Source organism: Zootoca vivipara, chromosome 15, assembly GCF_963506605.1.
Source record: "Zootoca vivipara chromosome 15, rZooViv1.1, whole genome shotgun sequence".
NCBI classification, from domain to species: Eukaryota; Metazoa; Chordata; class Lepidosauria; order Squamata; family Lacertidae; genus Zootoca; species Zootoca vivipara.
The window spans coordinates 22,872,529-22,891,246 of NC_083290.1; positions in this window are offsets into that span (position 1 = coordinate 22,872,529).

Sequence of the window (18,718 nt, forward strand, 5' to 3'; positions counted from 1 at the left end):
CGACCACTGTTCTGGTTACAGGTAGGTAGCCGTGTTGGTCTGGATCGAAGTAAAATAAAAAAAATTCCTTCAGTAGCACCTTAAAGACCAACTAAGTTTTTATTTTGGTATGAGCTTTCGTGTGCATGCACACTTCTTCAGATACAGTGAAATGGAAGTTTCCAGGCACTTATGTAGAGAAGGGGTGGGGAGGGGTGGGGATGGGGAGGGGGGATCACTCAGAAGGGTGGTGGAAATGGGTGATTGACTGACTGATAGCTGTTGATGACCGCAAACGACTGCAAATGGTTTTGCATGAAAAAGCAAGGGTTGAGATGGCTGAAGATCGCTTATCATGTATAATGAGATAAAAATCCGATATCTCTGTTCAAACCAGGTCCCTCCATGGTTTTGAGCTTGGTGATAAGTTGCAATTCAGCAACTTCTCTTTCCAGTCTATTTCTGAAATTCTTTTGTAGTAAGACAGCTACTTTGAGGTCACTGTTGGCATTCAGCTCTCTATATTGGACAAACAGGCCAAACCCTACGCCAAAGGATAAATGGACATAAATCTGACATCAGGAACCAGAAGACAGAAAAACCAGTAGGAGAACACTTCAATCTCCCAGGACATTCTATACAAGACCTCAAAGTAGCTGTCTTACTACAAAAGAATTTCAGAAATAGACTGGAAAGAGAAGTTGCTGAATTGCAACTTATCACCAAGCTCAAAACCATGGAGGGACCTGGTTTGAACAGAGATATCGGATTTTTATCTCATTATACATGATAAGCGATCTTCAGCCATCTCAACCCTTGCTTTTTCATGCAAAACCATTTGCAGTCGTTTGCGGTCATCAACAGCTATCAGTCAGTCAATCACCCATTTCCACCACCCTTCTGAGTGATCCCCCCTCCCCATCCCCACCCCTCCCCACCCCTTCTCTACATAAGTGCCTGGAAACTTCCATTTCACTGTATCTGAAGAAGTGTGCATGCACACGAAAGCTCATACCAAAATAAAAACTTAGTTGGTCTTTAAGGTGCTACTGAAGGAATTTTTTTTATTTTCCCCGACCACTGGTCCTGTTAGCTAGGGATCATGGGAGTTGTAGGCCAAAACATCTGGAGGGCCACAGTTTGGGGATGCCTGCTTTATACTGTCTCAATGCACACCAGCTTACTCAATGCCAGCTTCTCCTGCAGAGGATCGGTCGCTAAACCTAACACATCCTAAAACTCTGCAGCTAAGAACATTAAAACTTCATTGAACACAGCAAGGAGGGGAGGAGAGGCAGGACTTGGTATGAAAACTAAAGCATCCAATAGATTGTAATTAACAGGTTTTTGAAGAACAGGAAGGCATTCACTTTGTGCCCAAAAAATAATGGCGTAAGTGCCAGGTGAGCCTTTTTGCCTTTTCTTCTTGGGTAAGTCACTTTGTCTAGGGTTTTTTAAACACCAATGTAAATGCCTAGGTAGGTGACTGCCTGGGAGTCACTTGTGTTGCTGCCTTAGGCTTCATGATGGAATGAAGGCAGGATATAAATATAAGCGAATAAATGAATTAGATGGCTTAGATAGGCTGAAAAAAGAGGGAGTGCCCCACCCCTACTCTGGCATTTATGAACCACTGTAACAAATTGGCTCTCGGTCATTTGTCCTGCCTGTGAGTCTGAACAATCACAATAGGTTCCCCTCCTTTTAAATGAAGCCACTTCATGAAATTCTTCCATCTCTTCTCATTTCTCTCTCTCTCTCTCTCTCTCTCTCTCTCTCTCTCTCCCTGTCTCTCTCCTGCACCAATATTCTTTCTCTGGTAAACTCCTTTGCTAGAGTATCACACATTGTTGTTGGAGCTGGGGGTTTCTTGTGATAGGGAGTGATTTATTATTTTTTTGCAATAGGAAACACATGACATGGTCCCAAATCAAAGGTGCTGCACACATTCGCTTTTCAGGAAGTCGCCTGTATTATGTTTTGAGGAAGCAGACCGCCTGGAAGGGAGAGGGGAATCTTTGAAAAGGAGTGAATGTGCACAAAGCATATTCACTGTTTGCCAGATGCAGTTGTTAAAACGAGGTTACTTCTGCAACTTGAACAATTCTGCAATTGGGATTGCACAGGAAATTCCCAGGATTTAGGGGAAGTTGTAGGGGAAGATTGTATAGTTTCAAGAGATATACTGTAGTTTCATTTTCATTGTGATGTGGTCACTTGTACACTAAAGGGTAAAGGTAAAGGGACCCCTGACCATTAGGTCCAGTCGTGACCGACTCTGGGGTTGTGGCGCTCATCTTGCATTATTGGCCAAGGGAGCTGGTGGTACAGCTGTGGCCAGCATGACAAAGCCGCTTCTGGCGAACCAGAGCAGCACACGGAAACGCCGTTTACCTTCCTGCTGTAGTGATACCTATTTATCTATGGTACTTGCATTTTGACGTGCTTTCGAACTGCTAGGTTGGCAGGAGCTGGGACCGAGCAGCAGGAGCTCACCTGTCGTGGGGATTCGAACTGCCGACCTTCTGATCGGCAAGCTCTAGGCTCAGTGGTTTAACCCACAGCACCACCTGCATCCCCACTTGTACACTACTTAGAAGCAATTTTAATTCAGCGGTATATAAGTTGTTGAAATAAATACTAAATCTACTATCCATTTTGGAAAGTGGTCTGTTTGTCCTTTTTGTATAGGTTCGGCTTCTCGAGATATCATTAGGCAAGAGGGTTCACAAGGTAAGTGCAGCAGTTTTCACTGATGTTGGGACACCAGCCGCCATTTTGAATCAAGATGGTGAATGAAAATGCGACTGGCCCAAAGTCACCCCAGTGAGCTCCATGGTGGCGTGAAGATTTGAATCCTGGTCTCCCAGGCCTTGGTTCAACACCCTAACTCCTATGCCACACTGAGAAATAGGGAGCTGCCTTACAAACTCCAGTGTGCCCTCAGCCAGCCTCAATCTGCCTGCTTTCTCACTTACAACAAGTCCAAGGGGTGGCACTGCCTGACAGCTCCCTCCTCCTCCTTACTCTCAGTGTTGCCCTTGTAGAGTTCAGCAAGGAGGAGGATGGAGAAGAAGACCAGTATTTGGTCGGCTTGGGTTCCATTCACTGTGGGCTTCCCTGCCTTACACCCTACCAGCCTCAATGGGCACCAGCTGCCCCTGTAGAGTGGGTGTGCATACCCTAGATATCAAGGCACAGATGAGCTTATTCCAAAAGGAACTGCCAGTTTTTTATTCACTGTGCTATGCCAGCAACAGCTCCTCCTACTCAAAGGTCTCCCTTTCTCTGCTGTCTTTTGCTCCATCACTGCCCAGTTTCCCAGTTACCAGCTTTTTAATCTCCCCCCTCCCACTCTTTCTTCCGCACACACCTGCATTTTCTTTACTCCTTTGCAATTAGATAAGTTTTAAACTCGCTCTCCTCTCCCTTGCACAAATACACTGTGGTCTACAGCCATTGCAAAGAAAATGAATGGTCTTGCTGGCTTTCGGAAAATGCTTCACGGTTCCATCACACTCGGACACAAGGGCATAGCCAGGATTTTTTCGGGGGGGGGGAAAGGCTTTTTGTTGGGGGGCATGCCTTTTGTTGGGAGGGGGGCAGTACATAACACTCAGTTAGCTGGGTACAGTCATACCTCGTGTTGCGTTAGGTATCTGCTGTGCTTCCAGCTCACAAGGAGACCAGATAGAACATCCTCTTCGGGTTCTGGTGAGTGCCTTCTTGCAAGTCACTAGGAGCCTCTAGGATGCTCCCCATTTCCAGGCCCCTGCACAAACTAGAGGGGAAGCGGGGCTTTCTCAGCTGATGTTCAGGGAAACAGTAGTGGCTGCTGCACTACCCCACATACCAGCTGTTAGGTGGGAAGGCTGAGCATTGCAACCTCAATAAATCTTGCATCTTTTCGGCTTGCGTGCGCAGAAGCACTTTGTGTGCTTTGTGCATGCACAGAAGCACTCTATTACACTGCGCACATGAGCAGAAGCGGCACTCTAGTTACAGACTTTTCAGGGTGCAAACGGTACCCCAGAATGGATCGAGTCCATAACTAGAGGTACCACTGTATTTTTATTTAGGGGGCAGCTGCCCCTCCTTGCCCTCCCTGGCTACGCCCATGCCTGGACAATGCCCAGACCTTTCTGAAGAGAGATGCCTAAGTGTACAGCCCTAAAACAGACCCTCCCTTGCCACCATGAGGACAGGGTATGGCGTGCCAGTCTCTCTTATCTCAGTCACTGCACTCCAGACAAAAAAGCTTTGTTGAACCAGATTTTGTCCCACTTCTTGTGAAATTGAATGATCCAGGCAGCTATATATAGTGAGTGGGGAAAAAACCAGGGCATTGTGGAACTGTGAAAGTAGGCCAGTGGGCGTCAGGAAACAAGAACGATAAAAACAGGAGCATGTCATGATGCAGGGGCTCCACAAGGAGGATATCCAAGCCCAGGAATACTCTTCTCACAGAATAGCAGTGGATCAGAATGAATAGGGTCGGGCATGAGTTCAGTCTTCCCTGTCACACGAAAGGCTGGCAGTCTTCCCTGCCACACAAAAGGCTGGCTGGTAACATGCTCCCATGGGTTTAGGGTTCTGTGGAAAAGGCTGTAGCGCAATGGAAGGGCTTCTGCTTTCTGTGGAGAAGCACTGGCCGGCAGTGGCTCTGCAGGATTTCAGGCCAGGGGTCTTTCCCAGCCCTACCTGGAGATGCCAGGGATCAAACCTGAGCCTTTTTACATGCAAAGCCAATGCTCTTCCATTGAGCTACAGTCCCACTTAATTCAAGAGAGGTGACAAAGCAGAGTGGATGGCAGAATATTAGACTTGAATCTGAAAATCCTGTAGTCAAATCCCACGTGGGAAGAAAGCTTGAGTTCCTTTGGCAGGAGGGTGGGGCAGAGGGCAGTACGTAATTTTATTTGTATGAGGTTTAGAATCAATTTTCCTTCTCCTAGATGGGCTACCTTCCAAGGTTGACAAGCCTCACCTGCCCCACACTTCCCTCTACAGCACACACAGAAATCACCTTCTTAACTGTAGGACCAACTACCGGTATTGGTCTCGTCCACTCAATCCACCAGAGCCTGTCTTCGAATGCAGGGCATGTTCCTAACTCACCGAGGGTCTGAGACCCATTGGCTACCCTCACCTGGTTTAGCTGGCTGGTCAAAGGCTGCTGTCACATGCTGATAGCTACTACAAGCCACAGGTGAGAGCTGAGTGCAGGAGAGGGGGGGGGAATCAATGGTGGATTAACTACACAGAAGGAGCATGATGTGTCCTCTATCAGTGGTCCTGCCCCTCCCCTAACATTCCATAACAAAATTAGTCATAAGAATATATATATATATATATATATATATATATATATATATATATATATCATTAAAAATACACAGCCAAACAGAACAATTTCCACATAAATCACAACAAGATCTGAAATAAAGATATGAATCATCCTCATCAGCAACAACTCCCCCTGCTAACAAAACACACCAGCCCAAAAATCTGATCAGCCACCTCATTTTGTAGATGAAGTCAATCAGGGCTCCCACCCTCTCAGGCCAGGTGCAAAACACTTGCAAAGCAGGGAGTGGTTCTTCCAGGACTCACAGCCAAGATGGTCAATAAGGTAAGAAATGATTTTTTTAAGATAAATAGAAATAGCACTAAGTGGCCTTGGATCAGTTGCCACCTCTCAGGGGTTAACTCTCTCTCTCTCTCTCTCTCTCTCTCTCTCTCTCTCTCTCTCTCTCTCTCTCTCTCTCTCTCTCTCTCTCTCTCTCTCTCTCTCTCTCTCTCTCTGTGTGTGTGTGTGTGTGTTTATTTCAGCTGTAGCCAAATCCTGTTAGAACCATTGTGTTTATGTGGTAGGAGGGGGAGTATGGTTTTGTAGACCTGTCCTCATGTTTCGTTTGTTCCGCAAGCATAATCTACCCCACAGGGTGGTTTTGAAAATAAAATGAGATATATTCCCCACACATAATAAATAGCACCAAGAAACTAGCCAGTGTGGTGTAGTGGTTAAGAGCGGTAGACTCGTAATCTGGGGAACCGGGTTCGTGTCTCTGCTCCTCCACATGCAGCTGCTGGGTGACCTTGGGCTAGTCACACTTCTCTGAAGTCTCTCAGCCTCACTCACCTCACAGAGTGTTTGTTGTGGGGGAAGAAGCGAAAAGAGATTGTTAGCCGATTTGAGACTCCTTTGGGTAGTGACAAAGCGGGATATCAAATCCAAACTCCTCCTCCTCCTCCTCCTCCTCCTCCTCCTCCTCCTCCTCATCTAACTGGGTTCAGACAATCATTACAAGTGCATAAATATTAGACAAATATTTATATAAATATTAATATTAATATAAATATTAGCTTGCTTTTTCTAACTTTCATATATCAATATTGGGACGTGGTTCTGAATTAGCTAGGTTCCATGACCTCGTGATTTTGATGTCTAAAACCAGGCGTAAGCAAACTCCAGCCCTCCAGATGTTTGGGAGTACAATTCCCATCATCCCTGACCATTGGTCCTGTTAGCTCGGGATGATGGGAATTGTAGTCCCAAACATCTGGAGGGCTGGAGTTTGCCTATGCCTGTCTAAAACAGTCTCCCTCTCCTGTGCTTAATGCTGTGCTGCTGTAGCCTGCACAATCAGCATCTCACCTGCACTTTTAAATCACAGTTCCTGCAACCAACAAGAGCTCATCATTCTCCCTAGGGCTCTCATTGGCTATTGGAGCAGCTGAGGGTATGGGAGCAGAAGAGGTTTACAGACAGCTGATTGGCTTACAGACACCCTGTCTGGAGGGCTAGGCTTACTGTAGATCTGAAAGAATGGCAGGCAGGTAATTTTAACAAGCCCCTTATGTTTTCAGTGTTCCTCAGCGCTTAGCTCTGGAGCATAAAGATCAACTCCTCAATGTTCTACTCATTCTTCAGTGTTCTACCCTTCTTCAGAGTGACCCTAGGAGCCAGTCCTCAGTGGCTGACTTGCCTCCTTTCATTCTGATTGGCTCTGATCAGCACAATGGATAAGAAGACTTTTCAGTGACTAAGTTCTCCTTTCATGCTGATCGTTTGGTTCTAGGATGCAGGAGATAGCGGCCCTGCTGCAGAAATAGGAACGGCTCTTCAACCCTCCCCGTGACTCTGGACCTTTCTGCCTCTGGTTAGGCCTTCAGCAATTTCTGCTCTGGACCCATGGCTGGGCAGGGATTTCAATTCATTCCACGCTTGATATACAATTCCTTGACTGCACAGGGTCCTGGGTTAGTCTGCTTATTGCTAGATTTCTACTCTGCCTTTATAGCCCTAAATGTTCTCTGTGCCCTTTTGTATTGACAGTAAAGGAGGACATTAAAAAGCTAGACACTGTCGTTGTTGTGGTTGTTTAGTCATTTAGTCGTGTCCGACTCTTCGTGACCCCATGGACCAGAGCACGCCAGGCACTCCTGTCTTCCACTGCCTCCCGCAGTTTGGTCAAACTCATGTTCATAGCTTCGAGAACACTGTCCAACCATCTCATCCTCTGTCGTCTCCTTCTTCTAGTGCCCTCCATCTTTCCCAACATAAGGGTCTTTTCCAGGGAGTCTTCTCTTCTCATGAGGTGGCCAAAGTATTGGAGCCTCAGCTTCAGGATCTGTCCTTCCAGTGAGCACTCAGGGCTGATTTCCTTCAGAATGGATAGGTTTGATCTTCTTGCAGGCCATGGGACTCTCAAGAGTCTCCTCCAGCACCAGAATTCAAAAGCATCAATTATTTGGCGATCAGCCTTCTTTATGGTCCAGCTCTCACTTCCATACATCACTACTGGGGAAACCATAGCTTTAACTATACGGACCTTTGTTGGCAAGGTGATGTCTCTGCTTTTTAAGATTCTGTCTAGGCTTGTCATTGCTTTTCTCCCAAGAAGCAGGTGTCTTTTAATTTCGTGACTGCTGTCACCATCTGCAGTGATCAAGGAGCCCAAGAAAGTAAAATCTCTCACTGCCTCCATTTCTTCCCCTTCTATTTGCCAGGAGGTGATGGGACCAGTGGCCATGATCTTGGTTTTTTTGATGTTGAGCTTCAGACCATATTTTGCGCTCTCCTCTTTCACCCTCATTAAAAGGTTCTTTAATTCCTCCTCACTTTCTGCCATCAAGGTTGTGTCATCTGCATATCTGAGGTTGTTGATATTTCTTCTGGCAATCTTAATTCCGGTTTGGGATTCATCTAGTCCAGCCTTTCGCATGATGAATTCTGCATATAAGTTAAATAAGCAGGGAGACAATATACAACCTTGTCATACTCCTTGCCAAATTTTGAACCAATCAGTTGTTCCGTATCCAGTTCTAAATGTAGCTTCTTGTCCCACATAGAGATTTCTCAGGAGACAGATGAGGTGATCAGGCACTCCCATTTCTTTAAGAACTTGCCATAGTTTGCTGTGGTCGACACAGTCAAAGGCTTTTGCATAGTCAATGAAGCAGAAGCAGACGTTTTTCTGGAACTCTCTAGCTTTCTCCATAATCCAGCACATGTTTGCTATTTGGTCTCTGGTTCCTCTGCCCCTTCGAAATCCAGCTTGCACTTCTGGGAGTTCTTGGTCCACATACTGCCTAAGCCTGCCTTGTAGAATTTTAAGCATAACCTTGCTAACGTGTGAAATGAGCGCAATTGTGCGGTGGTTGGGAGCATTCTTTGGCACTGCCCTTCTTTGGGATTGGGATGTAGACTGATCTTCTCCAATCCTCTGGCCATTGCTGAGTTTTCCAAACTTGCTGGCATATTGGGTGTAGCACCTTAACAGCATCATCTTTTGAAATTTTAAATAGTTCAGCTGGAATATCATCACTTCCACTGGTCTTGTTATTAGCAGTGCTTTCTAAGGCCCATTTGACTTCACTCTCCAAGATGTCTGGCTCAGGGTCAGCAACCACACTACCTGGGGTGTACGAGACCTCCATATCTTTCTGGTATGATTCCTCTGTGTATTCTTGCCACCTCTTCTTGATGTCTTCTGCTTCTGTTAGGTCCTTACCACTTTTGTCCTTTATTATTGTAATCTTTGTACGAAATGTTCCTTTCATATCTCCAATTTTCTTGAACAGATCTCTGGTTTCCCCCATTCTATTGTTTTCCTCTATTTCTTTGCATTGCTCGTTTAAGAAGGCCCTCTTGTCTCTCCTTGCTATTTCTTGGAAATCTGCATTCAGTTTCCTGTATCTTTCCCTATCATCCTTACATTTTGCTTGCCTCCTCTCCCCCGCTATTTGTAAGGCCTCGTTGGACAGCCATTTTGCTTTCTTGCATTTCCTTTTCCTTGGGATGGTTTTCGTTGCTGCCTCCTGTATAATGTTACGAGCCTCCATCCATAGTTCTTCAGGCACTCTGTCCACCAAATCTAAATCCTGAAACCTGTTCCTCACTTCCACTGTGTATTCATAAGGGATATGATTTAGATTGTATCTTACTGGCCCAGTGGTTTTTCCTACTTTCTTCAGTTTAAGCTGGAATTTTGCTATAAGAAGCTGATGATCTGAGTTACAGTCAGCTCCAGGTCTTGTTTTTGCTGACTGTATAGAGCTTCTCCATCTTTGGCTGCAGAGAATATAATCAATCTGATTTCGATGCTGCCCATTTGGTGATATCCATGTGTAGAGTCGTCTCTTGTGTTGTTGGAAGAGAGTGTTTGTGATGACCAGCTTGTTCTCTTGACAGAACTCTATTAGCCTTTGCCCTGCTTCATTTTGAACTCCAAGGCCAAACCTGCCAGTTGTTCCTTTTATCTCTTGATTCCCTACTTTAGCATTCAAATCCCCTGTAATGAGAAGAACATCCTTCTTTGGTGTCATTTCTAGAAGGTGTTGTAAGTCTTCATGGAACTGGTCGATTTCAGTTTCTTCAGCATGGTAGTTGGTGCATAAACTTGGATTAAAAGGTAAAGGGACCCCTGATCATTAGGTCCAGTCCTGTGCAACTCTCGGGTTGCGCACTCATCTCGCATTATTGGCCGAGATGCTTCCAGGTCATGTGGCCAGCATGACAAAGCTACTTCTGGCGAACCAGAGCAGCACACGGAAACGCCGTTTACCTTCCCGCTGTAGCGGTTCCTATTTATCTACTTGCATTTTGACATGCTTTCGAACTGCTAGGTGGGCAGGAGCTGGGACCGAGCAACGGGAGCTCACCTCGTCACAGGGATTCAAACCGCTGACCTTCTGATCAGCAAGCCCTAGGCTCTGTGGTTTAACCCACAGCGCCACCTGGGTCCCCTTGGATTACTGTGATGTTAAAAGGTCTGCCTTGGATTCGTATCGAGATCATTCTGTCATTTTTGAGATTGCATCCCATTACAGCTTTTGCCACTCTTTTGTTGACTATGAGGGCCACTCCATTTCTTCTACGGGATTCTTGCCCACAGTACGGTAGTAGATATGATAGTCACCCAAACTGAATTCGCCCATTTCCTCCCTTTTTAGTTAAATGATGCCCAGGATGTCAATATTTATTCTTGTCATCTCATTTTTGACCACATCCAGCTTACTTTCATCCATGGTTCTTGCATTCCAGGTTCCTATGCAATATTTTTCTTTACAGCATCGGACTTTCCTTTCGCTTCCAGGCATATCCACAACTGAGCTACCTTTCGGCTTTGGCCCAGCCGCTTCATCAGCTCTGAATCTACTTGTACTTGTCCTCCGCTCTTCCTCAGTAGCATGTTGGACGCCTTCCAACCTGAGGGTCTCATTTTCCAGCGTCATAACTTTTATATGCCTGTTGTCTTTGTCCATGGAGTTTTCTTGGCAGGGATACTGGAGTGGCTTGCCAGTTCCTTCTCCAGGTGGATCATGTTTAGTCAAAACTCTCCAAGATGACCTGTCCATCTTGGGTGGCCCTGCATGGCATAGCTGATAGCTTCTCTGAGTTATTCAAGCCCCTTCGCCATGACAAGGCATTGATCCGTGTAAAACGTACATTTAAACAGGCATCCCCAAACTTTGGCCCTCCAGATGTTTTGGACTACAATTCCCATCATCCCTGACCACTGGTCCTGTTGGCTAGGGATCATGGGAGTTGTAGGCCAAAACATCTGGAGGGTCACAGTTTGGGGATGCCTGATTTAAACACTATCTAGTCTTAGTGATCATTAGGACTGGATGAGGAACTTTAGGACCTCCAGATAATGGAGGACTCCAACTCCCATCAGCCCTTGTCAGCATGGCCAATGTTCAAGAAATATGGGAGCTGTAGACCAGCAATATCTGGCAGGCCACAGGTAGTCCCCATCCCTGCTTTATAATGAGTCTAGAACTGAGGATGTAGCAGTTAGTTGCTCCGGAATAATGAGGCACCAATCTTTCGTGTGTGTGTGTGCATGTGTGTGTACACCCTGATGTCCTGCTAGCAGGCGTTCCTTTGCCCAATGAACTTCATCCAACAGTGTGGGGCTCACCCCCCCAACTAAGGTTCATGTTGCAGCAAGCTGGGGGCAGGGAAAGGAGAACCTCACGAAGGTCTTTATGCTGCCACAAAGGGCTTCAAATTGCAGAAGAGTGAAGGACCTACCTTAAGGAAGCTTCTGCTCCCATTGACAGTTTCATAGCAGCCATGCCTGGTTTATACTGCCTTGTCTACCAGAATAAGGAGGGGAGGCGGGTGGAAGGAAGGAAAAGCACCAATTGCTTGTCCTACAAAAATGATTTGTTAGAGAAGTACAGCAAGAGCTGACGTGAGGGTTGGAGATGAAAAGTGTCTGTGTGTGTGTGTGTGTGTGCGCGCGCGCTTATTTGTGTGTGTGGAGAAGCGAGCCTTGGAATGGATTCAAGAATGACTGATGAGCCTGGCTGGACATTTCACCCGCCTGGAGGAGGAGAGAGGGAGGTTAGCTTCTGCAGTGCCATTTATGCTTTTTAAAAAAATTCCGTCCTTGAATGCAAAATCGATTGCCAATAGATATTGCGATAAAACGAATGGAGCGTGCATATCTTTCTCTCTGTCTCTCTTTCCTCTTTTTCTTTTCTTTTCTTCTCCCCCCCCCCCACACCAAACAAAGGATAGTGAGATTTATACAGGAAACAATGAATGGGCTTTACTCCCTCCCCACCCCCCTCTCATGCATTCATCCTTTATTAGAGGACTTAAGAAAGAAAGAAAGAAAAATCTGGGCAAAGGAGATGAATTAAAACGGTGACCTTGAACAGCGATAGTTGCCTCCCTTGAGTTGAGATGGATTCAAGTTCAGGCTCTCAGTCTGTGGGGGGATGACAGGGAACCGACAGACAGATAGACACTGGGATCCCAGAATTGTTCCTGCCTCCTTGCAAATAACATTGTGCATAATCCCGGGTGATGTCCTCCCTTCATCTCTTCTTTCTTCACCTTCATCCTTTTCCTTCACTACTTCTTTCCACATGCCCCCCCCCAAATCCTCCTCCTCCTTCTCTGCAGCTCAAGCTCCCTCTCTCCCCCCCCCACATACTTTAGCCTTTCCTTTCATCTCTGGAATGACCTGGAATGACCTTTTGCCTGGCTTTAGACGTGACTCAACTGATAATAGTGAATACTTTGGGGCCCCCAAGTGATGGAAAGTCTGAGCACGTAGTGGAGGGGTGAGGAGGAGAAGGAGGAGGAGGAGACAATCTTATTCTCCTTTAAATGCACTTCTAAAGTTTAAAAAAAGAAAACACAAACGTATATCACTAACCATTGACTGTTTCCTCCAGGGCTGCTATGAATGACACCTCATGCTACCTAGAGAAATGCTTCCGAAAGAATCCTCAGCTATTTGGTCTGTTTAGCTGTAGGAAGATACTTATTTCCAACAAAAGTGTGTGTGCGTTGGGAAGAAAATTCTACACGGCCTGTGCACCAGGACTCTGCTCAAGCATTCCCCCCCCCAAAAAAACCCCCTATCAGTTGCACTTTGAAAATTGGATTCATTTAAATAAATCTGCATGCCACCCAATCCTTAGTTGAAGTGCCACTCTTACTTTCCTTGAGATCATTTTTGTTTATAAAATCAGAAGGTGGCATCTATTTCTGGAAGGAGAGACTGTACCTGATACTGTTCTTCCATCTCCTATTCTGGTAATGCCCTGGCAACAAGGATGCCCTAATTTTAAAGCCCTGCAAGTAATATTTCACCTCTGCTGTTAATAAATGACAGGGTTAGGCTGTGATCCTATACACACTTAGCTGGGGGTAAGTCCCACTGAACGTAACAGGCGATCATTCATTCATTCATTCATTCATTCATTCAAGGAGATCAAGGTGCTGTATATGACTCACCCCTTCTCACTGAATCCCCACAACAACCCTTCAAGGTAGGTTAGGCTGAGAAGCAGTGACTGGCCTAAGGTCACCCAGTGAGCTTCATGGCTGAGTGGGGATTTGAACCCTGGCTTCCCAGCTTCTACTCTGGCACTTTAACCACTACACCACACTGGCTCTCTGAGTAAGACCCATGTAGGACTGATTCATTTTGTTAATTCAGACTATATGTTCCACCTACACTCGGGGTTTGCAATGTCACCTTAGGCCCAATTCAAATGTCATTGTGACGGGACGATGGCTACTTAAAAGCTTTCCTACGTGGTTGAGGTTCTAGAGCAGAGCTGTGATGCCTGTAGGGATGTAACTGGGTGGCAGAGCCCTTGCCTTGCATGCACAAGGTGCCAGGTTCAATCCCGGGCATCTCCAGGTAGGGTTGGGAGAGACCCCCTATCAGAAACCCTGGAAAGAGGCTGCCAGGAAGTAAATGGTACAGTCACTACTGAGCTAGATAGACTCAATGGTCGGCTTCCGTATAAGCAGTGGCAGACATTGGGCTCTCAAGTTTTAGCCCCACAATGTGTGACACTAAAATCATGCACCCCTTGACTCTCGTGCACCGTTCTACAGCATTGTTGTGCTGTAGCTGCCCTAGTCGCACTACCCAAAGACCGCCTCTAGTATAACACAGCTTCCTACGTTCCTGTGTCCTGGAATTGGTTTCCTGTTCAGCTCAGCAGAATCTCCTGAAGTGTCTCCATACACAAAGGTTTCAGCCAGCCCACAGGAAGGGAGGACACCACCATGGGAATATCACACGGAGCGACAAGATTATGTATGCAATTGACTACCAGCATTGCAGAAGCTTTTTGGATGGAATTAGATACATGTGGAAACCACCTCAGCAGCTAATGTAAAATGGTTAGACTGTGCCTGCTATTGTAATCTTCATCATATGCAAAGAATCATACTGGAGAGGGGCTCGGAGGTCAGTGAATCAGCGGAGGCTGATGTCCAAATGCCAGGAGGGGAGAGTGCTCTTGTATTTGGGGCTTACTTGAGGGTTTCCCGCAGGTATATGGGTAGTCACTGTGAGAACAGGATGCTGGACTAGGTGGGCCATCTTATGTTAAGAAACAAACAAACAAACAAACAAACAAGCAAACAAACACATGAATACATGATGCCTTTGTAATGTTTATCTTTTCTTCCCTATGATCTTTCAATCAACATGTTGATTTTTCATTTGCCTTGCCATTTCTGTTGTTAATAATGCAAACATTGCCACCTAACCCTTTGATGCACAAGCACAGGCTACCATACTACCATAAATAGTGTGTTTTGTCCAGTACCTTGAGAGAGAAACTGCCAGTCAAAGGGGACCAGGCATTGGAAACCCGTGGACCTCTAAATGTTGCTGAACTAGTACTCGCGTCACGAAACTAGGCTTTACTGTATTTCCACCCGGGTCAAAGACCCAATATGGCACACACACACCCCACATTTGTGTATACTGTATATACAGTTGTACCTCGCAAGACGAATGGCTCCCGCAATGGAAAAACTCGCTAGACGAAAGCGTCTTGCAATGGTTTTGGTGACTTGCAAGACGAAGTTTTTTATGGCCGTGCTTCGCAAGATGAAGTTTTTCGGCGGTTTTTTTTTTTTGTCGTGGCAACCCGCGCTTCACAAGACGAAATTATCGCTAGACAAAGCGACTCGTGGAATGAATTAATTTCATCTTGTGAGGCACCACTGTATACACACACAGGTTGGGGGCCTCAATGGTGCCTCACCTGGGGCAAAACACTCGGCTAGCAACCCCCCCCCAGCTACAGTCCTGCCCCTGACCAATGGTCCTGTTGGCTAGGGCTGATGGGAGTTGGAGTCCCACAGCATCTGGAGGTCCTCCAACCCCGAAGTACACCAGGGCAGAACGTAAAACATCTTCATATGTTCAATCTAGTGGTTGTCCATGGCCACAACTCAGTTATTACCCAGTGAATGTTTGACACTGACCATAGGTGACTCTTCACATTCACTGGTTAATCTCCATATTTTTTAAACATTCTTTGGATGCATGTGGCATTCTCAGTGTTTCCATATTTTGGTTACAAAAGATGGCATAACATTTATTAAGGGCATTCAGTAAATAAATGGTGCATTCTCCCATCATTTCTGGAATAACTTAAAATGCTTTCTTCCAAAGCCTTTGTAACACAGAGACATCTTGGAGACATTTTTTTTAAATCTTTTGAATAACAGTGTGCTAATACTCATGGAGCATTTCACCCCTGAAAAGAGGTTCAAGCTCTGCTCTTATTAATTACCTGGGTTTCCATCTCTTCCTTCTAGAAGACACTCACTAAACCGACTCAAGTGGATTAAAATTGCTGCAGTGGGTGAAGGACATGGCACATCAGGGTTTATTGCCTGAAAGGCTGAAGTGATGATTGTATATTCCCAAGCTCGTTAAATTGTTCGCTGTCTGTATGCCTGCCACTAAATGGAAAGTGCTAGCTGGCGAGTCTTATTGAATATAGGACACCCACACATTTAGGCCTGCTTACATGGTGCTGAATGCAGTTCACCATCCTTGCAGTGTGCCTTGCCCACTTCTCAATGACCTCCCCCCCCCAGTGCTTTAAGAGCTGCAAATATAAGAGTTTTCTCAATCCCTTGATGGGCCACCACATGCCCCTTATTGTGCAGTATTTGGCTGGGAATGTGGCTCTCAGATGTGGCTCCTGCACACCTTGAGGGTGGACCTGATGGTGGTGGAGAGAGGTGAAGTTGCCTGCAAGAGCATTCTTCCCAGTTGACCTTGGAGCAAGCTAGACTCAGGAGCTTGGATATGGGGTCACCTGCCAACTCTGCCCAAAGGAGAAATGCAGTCACACAAATTGAGAGACCAGTTTACACAAACCAGAGGGCTCTCATCACGATTGGGGGTGGGGTAGGTGGGGGGTGGGAGAATCCCAGAACAGCACTTCTGCTGATAGAACAATCATATTAGTGCCACGTTGAACTCCACACCCAAAATTTTATCCAAGCCCTACTGGAAGTAGGCCCATTGCAATTAATACGTCTAAGTTAGTCATGCCCATTTATTTTCAATGTGTCTATTCTGACCCATTAGTTGGATACAACCTTAATTTCTTGCTTTTTCTGACAAGGCTTATTCTGATCTATGGCAGACCAATAGAATTTTCTGGGTCCACTGAATTGGGGCCTCTGTCCCACCCGAAATGTATTTGACAAAAACGGCAGATTATGTGCATGTTAAAACTAAGACGAGCCTTTGGCAGCGTCTAACATGACTTCTCACCTGCCTCCACCTCACTACAGAAGGACAAATTTGTCAGTGTTGGTTTCTCTCCATCTCTCATTTGTCCCTTCTTAAATTCACATTTCTATATTGGTGTGCGTGTGTTAAAAAAATAAAAAACAAAAATCCAATACAGTGGTACCTCGGTTTAAGTACACAATTGGTTCCAGAAGTCTGTACTTAACCTGAAGCGTACTTAACCTGAAGTGAACTTTCCCATTGAAAGTAATGGAAAGTGGATTAATCCGTTCCAGACAGGTCCGTGGAGTACTTAAACTGAAAGTACTCAAACCGAATCGTAATTAAACTGAGGTATGACTGTACCTTTTTAGTGGTATACATATTTTTGTATTCAACTTTCCCATAGCAAGCAATTTCTCCATATCTAATGCATATTACACACACACACACACACACACACACACACACACACACACACACACTCTTGTATGCACACATTTCCCCAATCCATGAGAACATTTTCTTCATAGGAGATCTGCATTGTGAAATTTGCATCGAGTGAATTTCGAAGGGTAGCTGCTCTTCAGTTCAGTTTTGGTAGGGAAAGTGCAAAATTAGAGAAGTTCACATCATTCAAATGTGAACAGAACTGAACGTCTCTTCCATCCCTAATCCACATAGCACCCTTTCCCTCTCCACACTGCTATTGCATGTTGCAAATTGCAGTGGCTGGGCACTGGGGTCTCACCAGGAAGGTGCATTGTAGTAATCCAAGCCCCCCCCCCCATAATCAGAGTTTTAAAACAATTTTATTTTCAAAAAGTGGGGAGGGAGGGGTGGGTGGATGTAAAGACAGGCAAATCTGACAATTATGGTTTCTCTTCCCTCAATCTTAAGCTCAGTTCTCTACATTTCCATACCAATTTGCAACTAAAAAAAAATGTTCCCATGAAAATTCCCCGGCATTTTGGACTGAATTGCTTCCATCCCTAGGCAGATATTATGGGGGCCCAGCATGACAGACATGGGACTCGGGCCCTCTAGGCACCCCCTAACAAAGCCCTGCAAAATAAAATGTTGGGGTGCTGCTATGAAACTGCACCTTCCCTTGCAGATTTGCCCAGCTCTGAGCATGAACGGTTGAGGGAAGTAGGTAAGTTTATCCTGGAAAAGAAGAGACTGGGAGGAGATATGATAGCCATCTTCAAATATCTCAAGGGCTGTCTCATGTTTTCTCCTGCTCCAGAGGGTAGGATCTACATCAATAGCTTCAAGTCACAAGAAAGGAGATTCCGACAAAACATCGGGAAGAACTTTCTGACAGTAAGAGCTGTTAGACAATGGAACGGACTCCCTTCTGGAGGTGGTGGACTCCCCTTCATTGGAGGTTTTTAAGCAGTTGTTAAGTGGCCGTCTGTTATGTAAGATTCCTGCATTGCAGGGGTTTGGGCTGGATGGCCCTCTGGGCCGTTTCCAACTCTACAAGTCTATGCTTCTATAATTCTATGACTTCCCAGACTCACTTGGTTATAAGCAGACATTGGCCATCTGTCATGGGTGATCTAGTTGAGATTCTGGCATTTCAGTGTGGTCAACTCAATGACCCTTGGGATCCCTTCCAACTCTACAATTCTTAAATGGAAACTTTGGACTCTGAAGTCATCTTATTTATTTGTTATATTGTTCTGTATTCTATTGCACTTATTAGTATTTTAATTTATGTGGAGTGTCTTATTTGATTTGATTTGAGTTGATAAAGCAACTGAGAAATTTCGTTGTTCCCGCAAGGGGACAATGACAATAAAGATCTATCTTATCCTGTCCTGTCCTGTCCTGTCCTGTCCTGTCCTATCCTATCTTTTCTAGAAGTGTTGAACAATGCTTTCATTTGGGCTGGGATTTTAATGCTGGGGGTACCATAATTATGAGTTGGTTTGACTTCAGATACTGCATTATTGGATTTTAATAGGCATCTTGTGGTTTGCTTGTTTAATTAAGCCTTTAAAAGTCACCCTCTTGTGATGGGTTAGGTGGTCTATTTCCCCAGTCTCCTGGTGCAGCGAAGGGTCACACTGCGTAAGGAATGCTTCCTCAGACAGAAAACTCCCTTCAACATCCTCACTTTTAATCAACTCTGGAGCATTTATTTGTTTGTTGGTTATGTATTTATTAGTTTTCTTGCTCACTTTCCCTCCAGGGAG